The following is a 16,142-nucleotide window of genomic DNA, read 5'->3' on the forward strand; positions in this document are numbered from 1 at the left end:
TGATGGTAAGGTTAGAAGGAAACTAGAAACTAAGGAGGGGGAGACTAGTTGATGATGACGATGAAAAAGCAACATGAGTACCTTAGTACTTTACTTCTGGGTAAAATTGAAATAATGTCTTGAACTATACCATTTCATTCTTATAGAGAGAACAGGGATTCTGCAATTCTATACTATACTCACTTGCCACCTTTGTTAAGTGTCGCGCGGCAGGAGCAATATGGAGAAGGATATAGTTTGTTTTGTTGTTATTGTCTATATCGTTTCGTTGTCGTCTTCGGTGTCGTTGGTTTGTCCTGGGGGGAATGAGTAATGAAAAAGGAAGAATTCAAGACTTCTTTGGATGTGTAACTAAACAATGGAATACAAAAATAAAAGTTTTGGTAAAAAGAGAGTGGGAGACAAAAAAAAAAAAAAAATATTTTAATGGAAAACCACTCAATATGAACTAAAGGCTCACGCAGGGAATCACTAAACGGGATTCGCATAAAATATGATTCCCAACGATCCCCAGGATGGTTCTTGTTTGTCTACTATACCTCCTCTTCCCTTTCATCTTCATCAACATCTCTCTGCCCACACTCCCATATACTAAAACAGCCCCATCACCATTATCATAGTCCAAGAAAGTGTTCGCCTTGGGGCTATGGATGGAATGAATGTAAGCCATAACCTTACTGTTTATGAAGCCATAAAATGGTGTATATTAAATCCTGGAATAATAAAGGCGCTCAACTTGCATTTATGGCCAACAAAAGGAGGATACCAACAAATAGAGGAAGTACCAGAGTCATCCTCTCTGCAAAAGGACACATTACATATTACATTCTAGGTCCCTATAGGTTGGTTAAAAAAGGGCACACAAAAAAACTATATATATATTGCTATCTCTGTTTTTCACTTGCGGGCTACTTAAATAGCTGTTGCAGTACAGAGTTGTTGTAGTATACTTTTAGTTGCTTTCCGCCTTAGGGTTGCATATCTTTGTGTGGGCAGAAAAAAAAAAATAAAGGATGTAGAAAGGATATAAGGTGGAGATATATAGAAAAGAGTATGAGTGTTTGTACAATTTTGTAAAGAAAATGAGATGTTAAGACGGCAAGCCACGGCCGGCACAACGATGAAGACCCAACGATGAGGTCTTACAAGTTTCTCTTTCTCTAGAGTGGACCCAAAGAGAAGACACACACTCAGGGACGACATCATGAAGCTAGAATGTTGGTTTGGTGTCAAAGTGAATGAATGAAATTGTAAGTTGCAATGTCCATTATTGGGGTCATCTGATAGGATGAGCACACTCAATTCATAGAAAAGAAAAAAAAAAAGTTATATGAGGGATGGATGTTAGATACGATACCGAAAAAGCTTTTTATATATTAAAAAAAAAAAAATAAATGTGTGTATGGCAGGACTATGTGTACATTAATGGACACTATATTATTATTGTTAGGTGTGATTTATGATTTTGCAACATTGTATTCTCTGAATGGTTTTGATATCAGCTCATAACGTTGCATGTGTGGGATGAAATATTGGAGTGATTCTAGGAAAATATTATGTTGTGTTGTGCAATTCAAAGAATTGCCTTTGGCAGGGTTCTGAATGTAAGCAATGATTCTTATCAAATGGTTATAATAATTATTTCCTGGAAGTATTTTATTGTTACTAAAGAGAAATCAATAAAAGAAGGTGATAGGAATGTTGTTGATGTATCATCAAATTTGCTGTCACTCACTTAAAAAGGATTTGATGAGTCTGATAGGATCGGTTGTGTGTTGAAACACTTCATATCTCATCCCAAATTTTTAACTGAATGCTAAAGAATAAGAAACTTTAAGCTGTCATAACTTCTCAAACAAGCACCGTAGAACAAGGGTTGTAAAAATTACAATTAAAACAAAATGCATTTGAAATTAAAAAAACAATATGTATTACAACGGAAAAAAATTGCATTAAAAATAAACTTTTATTGCAACTGAAAAATATTTGCATTAAAAAAATATTTACTGCGGTAATAGAGGTCGAATCAATCCTAAATTATTTCGTCAATACGAATCTTTTTAAAAAACTAAAAAATACTAAATTTTAATTATATAAAAATTATTATAAAACTACTTGAGTTTAAAATTTTGACTTGTTTAAATTTCACTATTGTGACTAAAATTTAATTGGTCTAAAATTCTAAAATCCAGCCCATCCGCCCAAATTTAAAAATGAAGAAGAAAATGAAACTTAACCATTCCACTGAAAGTAACCGCACTCTATACACGTGTCGTTTTATTTAAAATCGTTTTTTCACTAAATTCTTTAATGTTTTTTTTTCTAATTAAGGTCTTAATTTTAAAGCTTAAAAACTCTTGTGATTTTTCATTGCAAATAAAAATATTTTGCATTAAAAAATTTATTACAAAAAAAAATTGTCTACATTGAAAAAAAAATCAATTCAATATTCGTCGAATTTTTTTAGTTTTTACTATTTGAACTAGAGCCTACTATTTCACGTGTATTAAGGTACACGTGTTACACGTGTATTTAAATTATTCGTGCCGAAGCACGTGTATTTGTAAATACACGTGTATTTATATTTACACGTGTAAATAGCGTTCGAACATGTAGATTTTGTGCCGATTTCTTAAAAAATGCATCATATTGAATAAAAAGGTTATTATTGTTCAGGTTTTTGCGTTTATTGGCTTGATTTACACATTGACATTGCTCGCAAAATTTAATTGGAAATTCTTATTCAACCCGCAGTTTGGTTATTTGTCATTATTCACTCCTTTAATTAACTTTTTTGTTTACAGAAACTTTTGATTGTGAATTCGAATGTTTAATTAAAATATATGTATGAATATAGGTACGCACAAAAAAAAAGTTGCCAAACAGGAAATTAGCAAAAATAATAATGTTTTTTTTATTAATAATACGCTTTTATTAGCTTTAGTTTGTAACTGACAAAACAACTAAAAAACTAGCCATATAAATATTGGAAAACAATTCTTACATGATTGCCATTATCGTAACGAACTGAAACTTTGTACCAACCCAATATTTTGGGGGTTCGGACTCAGGGGAGGGGCATAGGGGGGTTGAAGCACTCCAAATTTTTTGTATCCAATTCAAATTATCGCAAAAACATTTGTAGGTAATTTGCAAGAGAGAAGCCCCTCTCATACCACCCAAATAAATTTTCAGCTACTTTCAAATATTATACGACTAAAAAGTAAAAAAAAAATTAAACAGATTTTTAGATCGTAGAGGGTTTTAATTATAAAATAAGTTTTAGTGCTTGATAATCTAAGGTGTTTTCATAAACGTCTGCCTAATGCCCGATTCACAATATTGCGAGACGACGAGACGAGAGCGAGACGAGATTTTCTTTGACGATTTTAAAAATTTCCAAATAATGAAAATATATGAAACAATACACAATATTCCGATTCTCGTTGCGTTGAAATTCCGAAAAATTTGAAAAAGGACCCACGAGACGACGATTTTTCGAAAATGAAATTTGAATATAAAAATATTTTTGACAGCTTATATGGATAAAAGTTTTCTCAATTTAAAATATTCGAGTTAGCTCAGGTGAGAAGGTGATTGCCTCCCAACCTCTCCGCCCGGAGTTCGATTCTCAGAAAATACTGTTTATTTTTGTTTACTTTATAGAATAAAAAATCGCAGTATTGTGAATTTCCATACGATTTTAAAACGATTTTTTTTTAATTGAAAACGTTCAATATTTGATAAGAAATTGATTGAGGCATTGATTAATTTCATATTTAAATTCACAGTCCTGGTAAAAATAGTATTTAATATGTTTTTTTTTTTTTAACTTTTTTTCTCAAATTTTGACTTTGAAGTTGATTATTTCGAGAAAAATTATTTGAAATAATTTGATTTAAAAACTAGAATTAAGTGTACAATGCTGGCTTTTGGTATCGTTCATAACTGTTAGTGTTGCCGTTGTTTTTAAATATTTTTTTTTTGTATTTTACGTCATATGTTAGAAAATTGCCCCTCCCGCCTAAACGGGGGGCTATAGAACCCCCCTTCTATTGCAAAAAATTATTGTATTGAACTCCTTTACAAAATACCGTTATCAATGCTTGTCGCCTAAGTTATCGTTCTAGTGCCGAAAAAAATATTTAAAGCACACATTTTGCATTGAATTTATTTTTTTTTTTTTTTCAATGCAGAAATTTTTTTATTTGCAATTAAATTTTCTTTTTAATGCAAAATATTTATTTGCAAAAAAAATTTATTTTCAATGCAAATATTTTTCAATTGCAAAAACATTTTTTTTAGTTGCAATAAATATTTTTTTTAATGAAATTTATTTTTTGTTTGCAATAAATATTTTTTTCTATATTTAATCGAAAACAAATGCATTAAAAAGATGATTTTTTACGATCCTGTCTAGAGCAAATCCAGAAAATCGATTTAAATCGATTTTTTTAAACGTGAATTTTTTACCTATTTAAATTACTCGTACATCGAATTAGAGGACTAATATTTTTGTTTTTAAGAGTTTTCCCTTTTGCAACTTTGGGGGTAAAAAGACACTCCGTAAGCATCCAGGCCAAATTTGTTATTCATATTTTTTGCACGTTGCGTTGTACACGTGCACTGTGGCGTATACGTACTCTCTTTTAATAAATTAAATTTTATTAGATAAACTTATAGCACTTCAGAAACTATCGGTGTCACTTCTATATTTAATTATTCAATAGTTATTCCCATACCTTATTCGATTTTCCTAAAAATTATCAACTTGCCCTTTAGCACTTAAAATAAAAACAAACATAGAAAACATAGGAAAATCCATTAAATGGTTAAAACTATACACATAGTTGTTATTAGAACGTCTTTTTTCATAAATCAAAGTCTCATGATCCATAAATCTCGATTTATTTCTACAAATCTCAACAATATTTTTATATATTCTGAACAATGAACAATTTCAAGTACTTCATAGAACTTTAAGGCAAGATTGGCAAAAAATTAAAAAAAAAAAATAAACCATACTTTTAAAATAGAAACTTCACATTATGTACATATTTCTATATATTTAACATCTTTCAAAGCCAGGTGTTGCCAAAAACAATTTTGAAAATACAAATCAAATAGATTTTTGAATGCCATTGGCATATTTTCCTGAGAACTTACCTCCAACTTAATTTCTCGATATTAATTAAAAAGTAAAACCATAAAATCTTTTAGCTATGTACACGAATATGTGTAAAGTTTTTTCTCTCATCCCTCTATCCCATAAGGAAATACTACTATAACAATCATATAAGTACCTACATACAATTTTACAGTTTGGTGATGCTTACAATCACACGTTTTACTGTTAACTCTCTCCGAAAATTCCAATATTCTTCTTTTATACCGAGACAAAAATTTTGCGACGTATTGCCATACCATGTTGCATATATATGTATATAAACGCTTTTTGCAGAAAGCCAAAGCCCTCTTGGCAAAACACAACATTCCGAAAAACTTCTTCTGGCAATTATTCCCAGTTGAAAACAATTTTCATTTTGGAAAACTTTTTCAAAAACGTAATTTAGTTTTCCCGCGGCATCTCAAAGGTGTCGAGTCGAGTTGAATCGATGCGATGGTGCGGTGCAAAACCATACTATACCATATATAGAATATCCCATGATGCACCACACGCCACCATACCATAAAAGCAAGCTTTTCTGAGCTGCACGCCGCCGCTGCCTCTACCGCCTTGCCTCAGCTTAGCTCAGCCCATCTAACACTCTGTTTCTGTCACCAGAAAAGTTTGAACCTTTAGAGCTGAAAAGTTTAACATTTTCAACTTTTTATATTCGATTCTGTGTCGAAGGATTCAACTATATACCAACGTCGTCGTCGTCGTCGTCGTCGTCGTCGATCCCGGTAGCCTCCCGCCCACAAACTATATACATGAACAAAACCAGCTCGCAATGGTTCATCGACGGAAGTTGTCGTGGAGCTCTATGGTTCAGCATTGTGCTACTTCGGTACCTTGGCAACCCGTTCCGCTTGGTTTTTCTTTTTTTTTTTGTGGCAAACTGCTGAACCAATCAAGGATGGCAATTATTCAGTTAAGGGAATCGAGTAATTAGAAACACTCACTTTATGTGATTATGCCAGCGATACAAGAGTTAGACGACGAATGAGTTCTCGGTGCTGTAGATGATGATGATGAGGTGGCAATCATAGAATAGGTTAGCTCCAAACTCTTTTACCTAAACAACACCCGGCTATATATTGTTTTGAATATTTATACAGTTTGTCGAAAAGGGGTCGTGTTAAATCGTTCACAGAGAGAAGAGAAGTGGAAAAAAATCTATCCTTGGCACGACAACGAGAACGACTAGAATATCGTAAAAGTGCGAACGAATTTGTCACCCATGATGCCTGCGTTATCGTCATCATCCTTCTTCTATATGAGAGAGCTGAGCTGAGTTCTGATGGAAAAACTTTTTTCATGTCAGCTTTAACGGAGATGAATTTTCATGCGAAATTGGCACATTGTATATCCCCAAAAAACTCTTGATGTTGTTTAACCCCTTGAATTTGTATACCTTAACAATCTATACCTTTAAGAATAGGTACAGATATAGCCTATAAGAGATCCCCTTGCTCTCTATATGTATAAGTACTCTATGGATGCTAAGTGATTAATTAGGATACAAATTTGCAACGTTTACCAATTTTGTCGACTTAATTTGATTTGAAGCGGAACAGCGCGCTCAAGAGGTGTCATGTGGCAGCGATGAAGTTTATTAATTAAATTTTTAAGCTACTTCAATGTTTTGACAAGAGTTGGCATTATATTTTGAGTGTCTTTTATTTTTCGAATAGAAATATTTTGTCGATACTGGGGTGAAGAGGTTATAGCGTAATGATTCGTGGAATTAGTTTTTGTGTTCTTCAAAATGTTACGCAACTTAACTTATTTCTTATACGACTTTGTATAATAGGGTTAACCCCCTTCTATGGGACAGTTTCACCAAAGTTGTTCCAAAAGGTGAGTGGGTGGTAAAAGAATTAACAGGAGCGTCACTAGTTTCTTTCATAAGGAGTTTAATCACGATCCAGACTTATAAAAGTATGGCGTATACCTCTTAGGAACGCTTGAGCAAGTGTCTTGTCCTTGGGCTGAGCTCTAGCCCAAGGGCTGAGCTCTGGCTATGTGAAGTCGGCATCCCCAAATGCTTATTTTTTTTTTTTTAAACCTTTCTGGTTCGATTGCCCAAGGTTAGCTCAGGATAGCCCAAAATTCTTATTCACTAGCCTTAGTTCTAAAATTATAACGGAGTTATTTTTACTTGCGATATAAGTACCAATCAGAGACATGACATTACAATGATAAAGAATGCCAAAAAAGTTGGTCCCGCATTTCTGTCTGTCTGTATACTCCAGCTACAGCCTAAAGCCAAGTACGCTGCTTTTCAAACTTCTACTTTCAAAACGCTGATTTTTAAAATTCTGTTATTCGAAATTCGGCAAAAATTAAAAATAGGGTTTGGAAAATGTTAAAAAGTCAGAATTTTGACCCGCTCCCTTAAAATTTTTGTGTGTAAATAAATAAAATAAAATAAATAAAAATAATGAAAGTACAAATAAAAAAATTCAAGAAAAACCGTCAGAAAATAAGTTTAAAAGCAAACAAAAAAAAAAACATTGAACGGTTTTTTATTGGTTCCTGAAGCTTTTTATGTAACCGTAATGTTAAAATTTTTTAAAACTTTCGAAAAACACATTTTTGGATTTTTAAAAAAATATTTCAAAATCTAATTTTGAAAAAACAATTATTTTTTTAAATATACTAGTGTATTTCAAACATATGTACATAAGTACTTTAATGTAATCAAAAATAAGTCTCAATAAATCTAAATTTGAATTATTTTTTGAAAGTCAGTCAAATATTTTGAAATTTCGTTTTTAAGTTAATTAATTTCTTCAAAATGGCATACCAACTTTTTTTTTTGAGGAATCTTAAAACATTTTTTTTTTAATTATTTTAAAAAAACGGCTTTAACGATTTTCAAACATTATTTTCTAAAAATTCCTTTTCATACAAAAAATCAAATAGCCAACTTTGTTCTGATCAAAATCATTTAAAGGCCTTTTTTTTACCTCAAAAATCACATTTTTTTTTTTTTTTTGTTCAGTGTAAAAATCGTTTATTTATCACTGTGATGGTTTGTTTGCCTAATGCAGTATCTATTTCCGAAAGGGATATAAAAAGCTGCAGTCCTCTGATTGATTAACTTAAATGGAAAGATTTGTTCGGTAAAATTCGCAACAGGACCAAACTTAAAAAGCCCCGTATTAAAATGCGTAAATGAACGAGCAGATGAGCAAGTCGCTTTTAACGATTTTTATTTGTCAAATTACGTTAAGTAATTTATTCATGATGGAACAAATGAACAACAACGCTTCGTTTGGATTTTCTGTAATCGAGTGAAAAGTGAAAAGAGCACATAAACTGCTTATACCCCGATAAGAAAGTATAAAGCATATGAGGAAAAACTCGAGCAAGGAGCCCCTTTAAATAGCGGAGGTCACCTAACAAAATTGTTAGAATACAAGAAATTTGTGTGAAGAGACGGAGCTCTCTTTTCAAAACCAAAACAACTCCATAATTAAATTCGAATATTAATTCATTAGAAAATTACATATATATTTTATCACAAAATAAAATTACCAAGTTCGAAAAATTAATTAATTTTGTAACTCGAAACACCACAATCCAGTGGATAGTAATTTGCGTTTCATATTCAAATTTTCATATTGTACATTATTTTCATTATGCATCAGCATCCATCCTTGAATCGCCACCAAAAATATTTCAATCCAAAGGATAAACTGCACCAAGAGTCCAGCGAATAATAAAATTATTAAAAAGCTGACACTACCACCAGCACCGCTAATGGTGGTTGCTTTCAATGCTGATGCAACATTTTGTAGAAAACTACCAACATTTATCGTCCAGCCTTGAGCATAAGTTATTAGCCATGGTGTGATGCTTATCCAAAGGTATTTTCGAAATCCGCCGGCAAATCGGTTGAGTAGGGTTCTTTTATTCAAATTTAGTACACTCATGTATCCGGGCATAGCGACAAGACTGAAGGCAATTGCATCGAAAAAATTCCAAAACGATTTTGTAAGTTCGTTATGAGTTGTAATTTCATATTCGAATTGGAAGAATGATTTTGGCATCCAACGGGATCTGGTGAACGTAGTTATGCTGGTTAAATTCCAACATAGAGATAATGTTAGGTAAATGTAGATGAGGATACACTTTGCAATGACTGGGAGATGTTTCATTGTTGATATATTGAACAAAAAAAAAAATAAATAAATTTCACACAATTTTGAGATATGTTTTGAAATGAAACATTGATTTGTATTTTATAGTTTTATTACTGAAGAAGAAGAAAACGTAAACAAGAATTTGTTTTTGTTTTGTGGACTTTATGATAGCAGAACTGTCAGTTTCCAAATAAAACTAAAATGAATTTTAAAAACTGCATTAATTTGGGAACATTTATCTACTGCTAAGTACCTACATAAAGCTGCTTTAAACTACTTTTTCAATAGGGCAAAAGAAGTTCAGAGTAGTTTTAAGTACTAAGCAGCAGATTAATGTTCCCAATGGAAGGCAGCTGAAGTTTCTTATATAAAATTTTAATCTAATTTTTTCATTAATTTTATAAGAAATGTAAAAAATGATAAAAAATTGTTTCTAAAATAACCAAAACACCATTTTAAATGGTTTTAATCTTCAAACTTGCATAAAAGAATTTTTAGATTTTTTTTGAGGATTTTTTTTTTATTAAAAAATTTCAAAAAAAAATAAAAAAAAATTAGTATGCCATTCTGAAGGAATAATTTATTTGACACATAAAAAAGAAAATTTCAAAAAAAATTACCAACCCGTTTTCGAAAAAAGTACATATTTCCAAAAAAAATTGGCTTGGTCGTTTATGAGGAAGTCAGAAATAAAAAAATAAAATGCACTTGCTCTTAGAGTTCAAGTTTTGCTTAGTTTTTTAAGACTTTTTATATAGAAATTTGGAAAATGTAGGTACCTACTATATGGGTACAAAAAAAAAAAAAGATAAAATAAAATTCGTTTTTTTTTTAAATAAAATAAAATCTGAAATCAAATTGCCCTCCAAAACAAGTATGCAGTTTTGATTGATATATTAACATGCATTTTTAGAAAAAAAAAATAATCAACATCTAAAAACAAAATTTCTAAAAAATTGAAAATTCAAATTCAAATTCGAAAATTTGATTTTTCAAAAAAAAAAAATTCAATTTTTTTTTTAAATCCAAAAATTATTTTTTTTGAAATTTTATTTTTGGCTTATAAATATTATAATCATATAAATGCTTCTTTACAAAAAGTTTCATTGAAATCGAATAAGCACTTTCGGAGATAATCGGATTTGAAAAAAACTGTTCTATGGCAGGTACCGTTAATAATGATTTTCAAAAAAAAAATTTTTATTAGAAGATAGACCTGGTCTTTAAACTTACATTTGAATTTTTTAAACAAAATCGTTGGAGCAATTTTTGAGCAATTTCAATTTTACTAAAATCGGTATATACAAGTACCGTTATTTTTGGTCCAAAAAAATTAATCCCAAAAACCCTCTGTAGAGTCGCCAAATAATGCCACATACCAAGTTTGACATCAATCGGTTCATCTGTTTAGACTGTAGCTTCGTTTACAGACAGACAGACGGACTTCCGGGACCCACTTTTTTGGCATTCTCTACCATCGTTATGTCATGGAAAAATGCTATCTCAACTTTTTTTTTTGTACGAATGCATAACTTGATATATAGTACCTATATCGCAAGTAAAAATGGTTCTAATGCAGGTACTGTTAGTAACGGTTCAAAAATATTTTTTTAATTTGAAAAGTAGGACTTTATTTGCCAGAGTTCACTTAGGTCCATTTTCTTCACTCGGAGTTGAACAAAACTTGAGAATTTTTATACTAAAAATTTTTATACTAAAAATTCTCAAGTTATGTTCAGCTCCGAGTGAAGAAAATGGACCTTATTTCATTAAATAAAAATCATTAGAGCAGTTTTTAAGAAAAAAAAAAAAAAAAAAACTTTTTCATTTAAGTCATTTAATAGAGTTAATTTTGGTAAGAAAGAAAATCAATTTCCCCTCTTGGTAATTACCAAAAAATTCTTAACTACCAAGTTTGGAGCAAATCAAATCCGAATCTTTCTCCATGCATCCAGAACCTCTAGTGGCTTACAAATGATTCAACGAAAAGGGCTTATTACCTACTAACAATAATATTGTGATAAGTGGTGCTAAGTGAACTCAAATATGAATCAAATCAAATCAATTAATCAAAGATCCAATCACTGCTTTAACAAAGCCAAGGGACAATTGAAGAGTTACAAATTATAGTATGACATTCAATACAAGAAGAGACTCAAGGACATCAAACAAGGACCTGAAGCATTTAAGAAAATTAGTATCGGAAGTATGCCTGCTATATGGCACCAATCTTCACAACCACTAATAGTGAGGTTATATCCAGCGATCTAAAAGCAAAAGTTTGATGCAGCCTTTGAAGAAAATTTTCAACCAAAAATCTTAGATAAAAAATGTGTGTCTATACTGTCTATTAGACGAGCGCAGTCGAATCAGGATAATGCTGCATTCAGTGACATGATCCAATTCTGACTTTTTCTGCCGTTAAGGCTGCACCCCCGGCTGTTATTTGGTGTCAAAATTATCAAAATTCATGCAAAACAAGGGCAAAAGTTGTTGAACATTGTTTTGGTTGAAGGTGATTTTAACTTAACTTAAACTATTAGACGCAAAAATAATATATCATAAAATCATTCCAAATAAATCATTACCAAGGCAAGGCTAAGCTAAATGCCCACAAAATAGCACCCTCATCCTCAAAATAAACTTCATTATCGTCATTTATTAATTAAGGACTAAAAGTACATATGTATAGAAATGAAGGTAATAAAGCTGAACAAAAAACCATATTCAACCCACACATATTGTCGAAAAAAAACCTTTTGCCATGCTCTCAAAGAACCTACAAAAGTCAAAAAGATGTGATATAAGAGGTCGACGACGACGACGCACGATGAAAAACTATACCAAAACCATCTTAATTACTTTCAAGCTCAATTAGTTACTCAAATGCCCGATAATCCTTCGAGTGGTACTTAACTGCTTCACCTGGTTCACAGGGTCTTGCACAAAAGAGCAAACAACACCTTTGAATTGACGATACCAAAACAAGTGAGCTCAAGCTAGCATACACTATCTACAAATAGCTGCACAGGTGGTCTCTCCTTCGTCTAACGTCTTTATTCCCGTCATATCCTTTCTTTATTGTCCTTGTCTATGTATAATAGTTTGCTGTTGTAGTCTCTTTTCCTTCCTAATCTTGCTTGTGTATCGTTGTTTCAAGTTGCGCCATAGCATTGTGAAGTATGTTTTGTGTGTGGGAATCTTTGGATAAGTCGTGCATTTTCTATTAATATGAATCCAAAGACACCATCAGTCCCAAACGATGAAGTTTTACCCTTTTACGCCACTTTCGAAAGCAGCACTGTTTTTCCAAAAGAGTTTTCAAACATCCTTCTTAAAGGACTCGCTATAGGTATCGAGTTTATCGTACTTAAATTATACACTCTTGCCCCATACCATCACAGTATATCCTTATGACAACATAATAATCATATTACGCAAACTTCCCAGGTTGTGTGACTGATACACGTGAAGTTGGCTTTCAAGTGTCCTTAAGAATGTTGAGCATCCAGGGGGAAAGTCTTCAAAAAGTTCCATCCAATTCTATGTGCGAGAAACACACAATCTTCAAAACATCATGTATGCAAATTTTACCAGGATACCATATCACCAAGACCCTTTATAGTATAGTATCCAGGTTGGCAGCCAAAGGAAGGAGCAGATAAAACTTCATCTTCCTTAACCGACTCTTCACTCAAAGCTCGAGGACTTAAAAGGTGTGATGAAGATATAACAACGGGGTATATATCGCGCGCATCAATCGCTTTATATGCGGCTGTCTATTGTCATCTCTGTCTTACATATATTAGCTTAGCAATGAAGTTCTGACAAACATGTGCACAATCCAGATTGGATAAGTACTTGGTAGGTTGTAGGAATTCGGTATAGTGTGGTATGGTCGGAAAAAGAATTAAGGACTATTACAAGGATATGAAAGTCAAGAAGTTTAAAGTTTTTTTACTAAAAAAAAAAAAAAAAAAAAAAATATGATAAGCCTTATACACATTTTATACAAATTTACCTACACTCGAGTATATGGAGGATATCAACGACAAACTCTATTCGTTTATATTGGGATCAAGGTCCCAATTACTTTTTGCATAATAAGTGAGTGTATTTTCCAGGTTAATGCTGTATATGAAGAGAATGACATGCAAAAGGGTGACTTAAAGAACAATTTAATAGGTGGATTTACTATTAGTTAAAATATTCTTGGGAAAAGTTTGTGTCTACATCTACACACCGCCCGCCCGCCCTCGTTCACCTCTTTCTTGCATATACTTGCAGAATGATGATGAAGAGTAAAAATGAGTCAAGTAACCTACTACCCGAAAACTTTTTCCTTTTCTCTGCAAAAAAGAGGAGGCTTTACTTGGAATATTATGCTTAACAAATTTTGTAGACTTTGCTCTTAATGGGCTACAACTATAAGAGCCTTGACAAAATGGTGTTTAAAAAACTTACTAGGTATAAGATTATGACTGCAAGTGTTTGGGGAATATACATTTGGTTAATGAGTGTTTTAGGTAATTTTTAATCACATGTTTGAGTAATTTGAAACGGTGTTGAACGGTTATACTTATAAAAAGAGTTATGACATTTTTAAAATTATCAAACTTGAGACTTCTTTGAAGAAACTTAATAAATTTGTTTAAAGGCTTTTGTAGTAAAAAAAAAATACAAACAATTTATAAATAAACATAATTGTTACCCTCCTGAAACTTGGCAAAAAGTTTGATTTTGAAATTAGAACCAAGGATCAAAAGAGTCCATAAAATAAAATTGTGTAAAAGGGTGTTTTTTTTTTTCGAAGAGACAATAAAATCTATGATTGGTCCCAAAAAGTCAATGATTCATTTAATTTTTTGTTTCGATAACAAATTGAACGTTCATACTTAAGTTCTTAGACGTAGGTAGTAATACACGAATCATTGTTTTTTTTTTTTTGGGACCAATTACAGATTTTAATGGAATTCACAAAAACACCCTTCCCTTATTCTTGCTTTATATTTTTCATTAGGGTGGCCCAACAATTTTTGTTTTACTCATAAAACACCAAGGTCAACTTGTTTCCAATTTCGAAAGTAACATATTTTCTGAATTTCAATACCTAGAGAAAAAATTATTATTTTTTTAGTTTTTCGAATGAATCCACATTTTCTCAACACCTTAAAAAACACACTTCCTCATATGTATAGATTACTTTTTTTCGCAATTCCTATGGCAAAGACAACATTTTCATACCATTTATTTAATGGGAATGTAATTTTTTTCATAGACTGCTAATATTCTTGCTTTCTGTTGAAAATGAAATATTTTTAACATCTTGATTTATTTAAAAAAAAAGCACCCTTTCACCCATGGTATACTCTTTAGATTCTTAGGTCTTATATAACAAAAGAAACGTTTTCACCAAGTTTAAAAAATTTATGTTAGCTGTTATGATACATAAAAGAACATCTAAAAAAAAAACACCCTTTCACCAAAAATATTTATAAGATCCTTGTGGGTTCTTTGTCCCTTCTTTATCTAAAAAAAAAACCTCTATACCGAATTTCATCAGTGTATTATGTTTTCCACCTGGTTTCAGTTATATTTTACCTGTTGAAGTAAAAAAACATTCACCCTTGAGTTTAATAGGGAATAACTTTTCTTTTTCGTATTGGCTGTATTTTTATGTCATTATAGATTCAGCATCAAAAAATGACATAAAAACATTTTTTTTGCTGTTTTGCTGACCTTCGCACCTTTCTTTCCAATTTTTTAGTAGTCTTTTGATGCCTTGCCAAGACCTGTACTTACTTTATGCGGTTGTTGAAGACATCTTCACAAGTCAAAATATCTTTTTCTAATGATCATAGATCCAAAATATTATGGTTGTGTGTATGTTTTATTTTATTCAGTTCGATGAAAGTGTACAATGGAGTGAACATGTCCATAATATCAGACTTCGAACATCCAAAAGCTTCTATCATTGGTAAGATAAACAAATTTCTATAACATATCCTCTGTATACCACTGTTTATGATACGACATACAAACATTATAACGTCACATCACAATCACACTTATACTCTAGTGAGCCCAAATTCATACATCCCATACATTCTTATAGATATAGATTATCTTGGAAGAAAACATCACCTGATGGACACAATTCGTTTAGTTAGGACATTGATAATGAAAGGTAATGTTCTAGAATTCCTAGAAATGTGCAAAAGCACACAAAAAGTCTAACATCACAGAGAAGCATCAGAGCAGAGGGAAGATGAGACTTGAAACTCCTTGGTTTTTGCTATATCAAAATGGGTGTCGTATATAGCTTCTTCTATTCCATGTCATATGCCACATTGCTATTTGGGTCAGATGAGATGCTCCTTTCTTGTTCCTCTGTTCTCTGAGAGTATCCTCTCATCATTGTCATCCTCGTCGTTGTCCATATATTAAATATGAATATGGAAATGTTTTATCTTTCAAGGATATCAATATGGGCGACATCTTGTGTTGGTTTATTTACCAGTATATGGTTAGAATAGAGTTACCGGTTTATGGTCAGAGACAATCTTGTGTCCATTCACAATAAAGTTCCTTTTTCCTTCTATGAAAGGATGCAACTTTGACGTGATGTGATGATGCAAAGGAGTAGAGTGTAGATGGATATAGATGGACATCAGACATCAGAGGTGTTTCTTTTTATATTTTGGGGATAATTTTTGCCTTATGTTTAAGGAGATATAGAAAATGCACCACAATGGTACACCTGTTAGATGAATACAATTTTAGGACTAGTTTATTTGAATGCACTTAAATGAATAAACATCTAGACT

The sequence above is a fragment of the Episyrphus balteatus genome, chromosome 2 (genome assembly GCF_945859705.1).
Source record: "Episyrphus balteatus chromosome 2, idEpiBalt1.1, whole genome shotgun sequence".
In the NCBI taxonomy this organism is placed as follows: domain Eukaryota; kingdom Metazoa; phylum Arthropoda; class Insecta; order Diptera; family Syrphidae; genus Episyrphus; species Episyrphus balteatus.